The following is an 8,627-nucleotide window of genomic DNA, read 5'->3' as shown; positions in this document are numbered from 1 at the left end:
ATAAGGTTAGATCTAGCATCTCTCCTTCAGCCTTATCGCCGCCTCTCCCGACTCCAACCAGGCCCATCATCCTAGATAGCTTTGCTCCGGTTTCTTTGCCTGAGTTAACCAAACTAGTTAACTCTATGAAGACCTCTGCATGCCCCCTCCACATCTTACCCTCATCTTTGTTTAAAAGTGCTTTTCAGTCCATTGGTCCCAGCGTGCTCTCTATAATTAATGCTTCTCTGGTCTCTGGTCAGGTCCCTGCTTACTTTAAGAACGCTGTAATCCACCCGCTTCTTAAAAAAACGAGTCTCGACCCCTCTCTCCATAGCAGCTTCAGACCCATCTCTAAACTTCCGTTCATCTCTAAGATCTTGGAAAAGGTTGTGGCTAAACAACTCACAGCTGTTCTTGATGAACATAACATCTATGATAGCTTCCAGTCAGGTTTTCGTAGAGCTCATTCTACTGAAACAGCTCTTCTTAGGGTCTCTAATGACCTTCTGACTCACAGTGATGCAGGGGACTGTTCTGTTCTGGTCCTGCTGGACCTGACTGCAGCCTTTGACACTGTTGACCATCACCTGCTACTGGAGAGGCTGAGAGACTGGGTAGGCCTATCAGGATCTGCTCTGGAGTGGTTCTCCTCTTATCTCTCTGAGCGCTCCTTTTCTGTGGCCGTCTCCAAGTTTAGGTCCTCCACCACCTCTCTTACCCATGGTGTCCCACAAGGTTCTGTGCTGGGGCCTCTGCTCTTCCTCCTCTGTCTGCTTCCTCTTCAGCACCTCCTGAGCTCCTTCAAAGGAATCTCCTACCATCTTTATGCAGATGACATCCAACTGTACATCTCCTTTAAGTCCCATGAGATGTCTAAGCTGCAGCTGTTACACACCTGCTTAGACTCTATCAGAACCTGGATGGTGGGAGCTTTCTTCAGCTGAATGAAGATCAGACTGAGATCCTCATCTGTGCCCCAGACAAGCTGGTTCCCAAAGTCAGAGACTCTCTTTGTCAGCTTGCTTCTCACACCAAACCTCCTGTCAGGAATCTTGGTGTGACCTTTGACCCAGCTCTCACCCTGGATTCTCATGTCAGTTCTCTTGTTGGCTCTTCCTTCTTCCATCTCAGGAACGTTGCTAAGCTGAGTCCCATTCTGTCCCGCTCTGAACTTGAGACAGTTCTCCACACCTTCATCTCCTCACGCTTAGACTACTGTAACTCTCTTTTCACGTGTCTGAGCAGAACCTCCCTGAACCGTCTACAGGTGGTTCAGAACGTCTGTGCTCGGCTTCTGACCAAGTCCTCCAAACACACCCACATCACCCCGCTTCTCCTCCAGCTTCACTGGCTGCCAGTCAACTTCAGGGTTCATTTCAAGATCCTGGTTCTGGTCTATAGGGCCTTACATGGACAAGCACCATCTTACATTGGTGATCTTCTTAGTCCCTACACCCCCAGCAGGTCCCTGAGGTCCAGTGATCAAAGCCTACTGGTTGTGCAGCACCAGGCTAAAGGTCAAAGGTGACAGATCATCTGCTGCTGTGGCCCCCAGAGTCTGGACCTCTCTCCCCCTGAGCCTGAGATCAGTGGACTCAGTGGTCTCCTTCAAAAAAAAACCTTTGTTTATAATTCAGAAGAGAGTAATCCGACTTGTAAATAAAGCAGCTTGTAGAGAGCATACACATTTACTTTTTACTCGTTTAAGAGTATTAAAGCTAAGAGAATTATTTACATTAAGAACTGCACAGTTTATGTATAAAGTGATGTATAATTTGATGCCAAAACAAATTCAGGATCTGTTCCAGATCAGAGAGAGTGTTTATGATCTCAGAGGGTATAACATGTTCAAAAAGCCTTAAGTAAGAACTAAAATGAAACAACTTTGTGTTTCTTGTGTTGGGGTTGATGTGTGGAATAAATTAGACCAGGAGCAAAAAGATTGTTCAACAATGGTAAAGTTTAAGGTTTTTTTTAAATCATATGTGATTAAATATTATGAATCAAGTCAATGAAAAAATGCATAAAATATTAAAGGTCATTGTTTTTTTTCATAAAGCTAGAATGGGGATTTGAATATATTCCCATACATTTCAAACATGATGTAAAAATTATGGAATCGGTATGCTATTCTAAAATTTTGTTCAAGTTCAAAGGGTTTGGGGGGCTGGGCTTATAAGCTCATGCTTCTGCCTGCGCCCATTCTTAGCATTGTGTAAGTGTGTATTTGCTTGTAAACCTGCAAATGTTTCTTTGTTATACTATTATATTGTACTATTGATTTTAATTTCTCATTAAACTTCTCACTTTAAAAAAGCAAAAAGCAGCTGAAGACTCACTTGTTCAAGCTGGCTTTTGTATGACCTTCTTCACCTCTCTCTCTCTATTCTGCTCTCCCCACCTATTCCACCTTCCTCAGGATCCACTGGTTTCCCTCTTTCCTGTTCACTCTCTCTCTTTCTTTACATTTTTTCTTTTAAATCGCAATTGCTTATTCTTGCTCATTTTAAATATATTTTTAAACATTTTCAAAATGCTTTTTTATATTTTTACAAATTTTATATTTTTTGTTTTGTGAAGCGCCTCGTGATTTTTATCTTGAGAGGCGCTATAGAAATGATATTTTCTTCTTCTTCTTCTTATCAGCCACACCCTAGTGTTGTTTCCCTGGATGGAACAGAGCTACAGCTCGTCAGTATCGGTATCTGGCTTGGCAGCACACTTTCATCTGACATTCACATAATTCATTACTTTCTAAAGTCATTCTAGAATTGGGTTTCTATAGCAACAGGTCATCCTTACTCGTTCTGCAACGCAAACCTTGGTCAACATGGCGATCCTTCCATCTTAGATTATGGTGACATCATTTATAGGACTGCTTCTAAAAACTTCTTCATAAACCCGATTATTCATCACTCAGCACCCCGTTTGGTCACTGGTGCCCCTTTCACTACTCATCATTGTGATCTGTACTCACTCGTTAACTGGCCATCGCTCCATTCCTGCAGGATGTTACATCGGTACCAGTTCATATACAAAACCATCATCGGTAGAACCGTCATATCTTCTCTCATTACTCATCACTTCCAACAACCAGCACCGTTTACCTTCCAGTAACTTCATCTCTGGTTATTCCCAACGCTCGCACCTCCTTTGGCTGCTCCTCATTCCAGTTTGCTGCTTCCAGTGACTGGAATGAGCTGCAGAACCACTGAAGCTCACTGCCTACGTTCCATTATCTACCTGCAATAATTCATGGTGATCAATAGTTTCTGATCAGAGTTCCTGCTTCTGAGTATTAAAGACTGTTTTAGTCTGTTCTGACTGCTCGTACGTGTTATATATGAGAACAGTCCTTTGTCTGTATGGCTAACTGTTATTTTGTCTTGTATGTTTTCATCCCATCTGTTGTTCTTTGGTCTAAAGACAACTGTGTGCTGCTGCCTCTTGGCCAGATCGGCGTTATGAGCAGGGCCAGATTAACACTTTGTTGTACCCTGGGCAACAATATTCAAGGGCCCCATCATCACGACCCAAGGATCACCATAATATGGTCACATACCGAATATATTACTGTAATATGCAGTAAATATACTCAATACTTGAATGCCTGACATCACGTAACCCGTTCAGGGTAACTTTTGACCCACCTCGTGTGGACTGACCAATGAGGAGAGAGTCTTAACTTGAGGCCCTCTCTTCATTGGTCAGTCTGCATGAGACTGACTCTCAACTGACGTTCAGTCGTAGGCAGCGAAGCGTCTCTGTGCAGCGCAAAAGCCCGGGTGGACAGTTTGTTTAATAGGGTGATCATATTTCCATTTCCAAACAAGAGGACAGGGGATCTGTGCCTATGACGTCACACTATGGCAACGCCACACAAACCATGTTGGGACCCATTTTTGGTTCTGGGTTTGATTTACTGCTGAATGCAGCGGCACGTTGTTTATAATCAGTTTCAGTTTCTGCTACTTGAGTTAATAAATGAAGCTTTATTTCTGGAATTAATTTATTATCATTGTCATTGAATTGAAGTTGGGCAGATGACTTGATTATGACTTGTAAATTCTAAATTAAAGACTTGGACTTGACTTGGACTTTCACATCATTGACTTTGGACTCGACTTGGACTTGGTTGTCTTTGACTTGGACTTGACTCAAGACTTGGCTGGAAAAACTTGTGACTTACTTGTGACTTGCAAAGCAGTGACTTGGTCACACCTCTGGTGGACCTACAGAACACTAAGATGGAAGCTATGTCGACCATGCTTATGCAGCTCTCCGCCTTCGTGACCACGCTTCAGAGAGAGGGGCTCAAGGCCCATGACGAACCCCAATTTGACCTTCTTGAACGTTGGAACGGCGTGGAGGGAAACCACGATGGACTCCTTGCCACCCTCAACATGCTGTTCGAGTGTCAGCCTGCCAAATATGTCCCTGCCTGGGCCAGAGTGGCCCTCCTCCCCTCCCTGTTGTCTGGAAGAGCCCTGGAGTGGGCCGGGGTGCTGTACAACAACAACTCCCCCGCCTGCCAGGACTATTTGGCCTTTGTGGGGAAGCTGCGCAAGACCTTTGTCCCACCAAGCAGTGACGTAGGTGTGTAAGTAAGTAAGTACATTTTATTTCTATAGCACTTATCACAGACATAGAAACACAACGTGCTTCACATAGATCAAAACAAAATAAAACAAAGTCATAAAATCATAAACAGATTAATATCATCAAATCAAAATGCTCTCAAAACAGAATCAGATTAACATCAGAGACAATAAAGTCATAAAATTATAAATTTTCATAAACAGATGAAAGATTGAAAACTTGAGTTAAAAATAAGAAAATAACAGGTTTAGGTAAAAGCAGCTTTAAATAAAGGTGGCCAGACTGTCAACGCTGCGTACGGATAAAGGAAGATCATTCCAGAGTCTGGAAGGAGCGATCACCTCCACTTTTATATCTGGTCTTTGGAACTTCTAGAAGGTTCTGGTGGGTGGACCTGAGGGCTCGGGTTGGATCATAAGACTTTAACAGGTCAGTAATACTGGGAGGAGCTTGACCATGTAGAGCCCTGAAAGTTCTAGTCAGGACTCTAAATGAACTCTAAAGTTAACGAGTAACCAGTGCAGAGACACCAGAACAGGAGTGATGTGAGCTCTTCAAATTTGCTCCAGTTAGGAGTCTCGCTGCAGAGTTCTGGACCAACTGAAGACAGTCAAGGGCTTTTTGTTACAACATGTGAAGAGTGTGTTTCAGTCATCTAGACGGGAGGAGATAAAGGCATGGAGAACCATTTCTAGTTCTTGTTTTGACACCAACCTTCTCAGTTCGGAGATTTGTCTTAAATGATAAAAACTGTTTCAGACCCATATTTTTGAGTGACCTTCAAGAGACATTGATGGTCAAAAACACCCAAATTCCTCAAATTCGTCTTGACAGCAGAGGATAAATGACCAAGTTTTAGACTAATCAGGGGAACCATGCTCTCAGGGGCCATGATCAGACATTCAGTCTTTTCAGAGTTTAACTGAAGGAAGTTATCTTATAGCCAGCTGGTGATGCTGATAGACACTCTAGTAATTGAGATAGTTTGTAGAACTCCGAATCCTTAAAGGAGCAGTACAGCTGAATATCATCTGCATATAGGTGATAAGAGACATTATGAAAAGAATCAAGTATCTGTCCAAGAGGGTGTACGTACAGTAGAAACAACAGTGGACCCAAAACAGAGCCTTGGGGTACCCCACAGAACAGATCAGTAGAATCTGACATGATGTGGGTTCTACAGACACTGTAACTTTTGTTAGAAAGGTACGATCTAAACCAGTCTAGACCAGTTCCAGAGATCCCCACCGAGTCACTGAGTCTGTTAATGAAGGTGTTGTGATCAACAGAGTCAGAAGCTTCAGAAAGATCTAACAATACTAACACAGTGAACTCCCCGCTGTCTGCAGCCATCACAATGTCATCATGATGTCACCTGATGTGTCACTTCATCAAGATGAAACTTTAAGCTGTTTCTGTTGAACGCTTTTTACCAAAACCAGACTGGAATTTATCTACACTGTTGTGTAGTTCCAGAGAAGTCATCAGCTGATCTGCCACAACCTTTCCCAATGTTTTAGACATAAAGGGTCATTTAGAAATGGGTCTGTAGTTTTTAGGCTGAGATGAGTCCAGACTGGGTTTAAGGATGGGTTCAATAACTGCATGTTTGAACACAGATGGTACTGAGCCAGCCTGTAGGGAGAAATGAATAAAATCTACAATGCATGGGTCCATTTGGTCAAACATCCTGATGAACAAGGTAGTAGGGATGAAATCAGCAGGGTGTGAGGATGGTGTGAAGACCCAGCTCCTCAGACTCCTACAGGGAGATCGACCTGTGTGCAGCTTTGTCTCCAAGTTTCATACAGCACCAGAAAAGGTCTCCTGGGATGACTCTGTGTTCACCGAAGGTCTGGCCAGTTATGTCCGAGATGAGATGGTGTGTCGGGAACTACCATCTCGGCATCAACCAATAGGTCCTAACCCGACCCTGGCCCCATAGACTCACAACGCCCCCCCATTTCACAGGCTCACATCAACCTTCTCTCGAGCTTCCCAGTGAATGGGAAGAACTCATGAACCTAGGCCACCTTCCTCTGGCTGAGAAAGTACAAAATTGCAAGGAGGGCCTGTGCACCTATTGTGGTTCTGTCGAGCACAGCCTGCACCAGTGTCCTGGCAAGAATGGTAAAAGTCTAGGCCAGGTGAGGATAGGGAACAGTCTATTTGGTCTATCCCTTACCAACTCCCCAGCCAACAAGTTCCTCCTGTCCATCACGTTACACCTTGCTCCTGAGACCGCTACATTTAAGGCCCTACTGGATTCAGGAGCCTCAGGCCCCTTCAGGGATCAAGACCAAAGCCACCTGTCTATGTATCCCTCCGATTTAACTGAACCATGCAATCCCCATCACCTTGGTCAATGGGCAGCTCCTCAAACCATTACAGATACGCCATTGTACACCCGCTCTTTGCACAAGTGTGGGCAACCATCAGGAGACCATTCGGTTCATCCTGGGGTCTGTCCCTAACACACCACTTATCCTCGGTCTCCCCTGGCTGTCTCTTCATGACTCCAACATTTCCTGGTCCACCGGCCGGCCGCTTGGATGGGGGCTTAACTGCTCTTTTCACCAACCACTACCCACTACGCCTCCTGTCACTCTTACTGACTCTGTTTCTGACACCATTCACCCTTCCTATCGGGACTTGGCAGCTGTATTTGACAAAAGACGAGCGGGGACCCTTCCCACTCGACAGCCATATGACATGGAGATAAAGCTCCTGCCCGGCACTACTCCTCCCAGGGGCTGCCAATTGGTTCTCTCTCCAGCCAAGAGTAGGGCTATGGATTGATTGATTGATTGAAATCTTTATTTTGAACACAAAAAAAATTTAAAAAAGTACAACAACGTAGAATTCAAAGAGACTAATAAGTACCTCAAAACAAACAGAAAAAGAAAACGAGCAGTCACAACTAATAACCTTCATGTTCAAAAAGGAGCAGGAAGAAGGATAAGCTTATTTAATCCCACCCCTTTTCCATTATCTAGTAATAAATAGATATACCTACATATACACATCCATATATGTTTCTATCTACATACATGCACATACACACCTATTCACAATTTCAGTATCCCCAGTAACACTTCATAGTATACACAACCTACAGATATATATACACATACCTTCATACCCACGCCCCCGCAAAAAAAAAGAAAAGAAATAAATACATAATTAAAAATTCTCAACGTGAACACCCTATCAAGTCTCTACCTCTTCCCTGTACCCTGCAAAAACCATATCCTTAAACTGCACCATGCTCGGACATTGCTTCATATCTTTACCTAGTCTGTTCCACAGCTTCACTCCACATACAGAGATCCGAAAACTTTTTAATGTTGTTCGGATACAAGGAAGTTGTCAAATGAAATCCCCTCTCAAATTATATCCACGCTCCTTTATAGTAAACAGTTTTAGAATATTATCAGGAAGCAATTTATTTATTGCTTTATATATAATTTGAGCAGTGAGAAAATGAACTAGATCTGTGAATTTTAGAATTTTAGCTTTTAAGAACAGAGGATTCGTATGATCTCTATAACCAGTTTTATGGATTATCCGTATTGCCCTTTTTTGTAATATAAAGATTGATGATAGCGAACATTTGTAGGTATTGCCCCAAACCTCTGCACAGTAATGCAAATATGGTGCAATCAGGGAACAATAGAGAATGTGGAGTGCTTTGTGGTCCAGAATGTTTTTTACTTTACTTAAGATTGAAACACTTCTTGAAATGTTGTTACATATATGATTTATATGAGATTTCCAGTTTAGTTTATCATCTAAAATTACACCAAGAAACTTATGTTCAAGTACTCTTTCAATTTCCACACCATCTATATGGGTCTGCACTTGTGCATTTTTAAGGGAATTCCCAAATAAGATTATTTTAGTTTGACTTAAAATCAGAGATAGTTTATTCCTGATGAACCATCTTTTAATTTTGCACATCTCTGTAGTAACTGTATCCAGCAGTTCCTTTAGATTCCCCCCAAGAACAGAAAATATTTGTATCATCTGCAAATAATATTAGTTTT

Source organism: Nothobranchius furzeri, chromosome 9 (assembly GCF_043380555.1).
Source record: "Nothobranchius furzeri strain GRZ-AD chromosome 9, NfurGRZ-RIMD1, whole genome shotgun sequence".
In the NCBI taxonomy this organism is placed as follows: domain Eukaryota; kingdom Metazoa; phylum Chordata; class Actinopteri; order Cyprinodontiformes; family Nothobranchiidae; genus Nothobranchius; species Nothobranchius furzeri.
The sequence above is the reverse complement of the archived record's forward strand: the minus strand, read 5'-3'. Positions refer to the sequence as shown.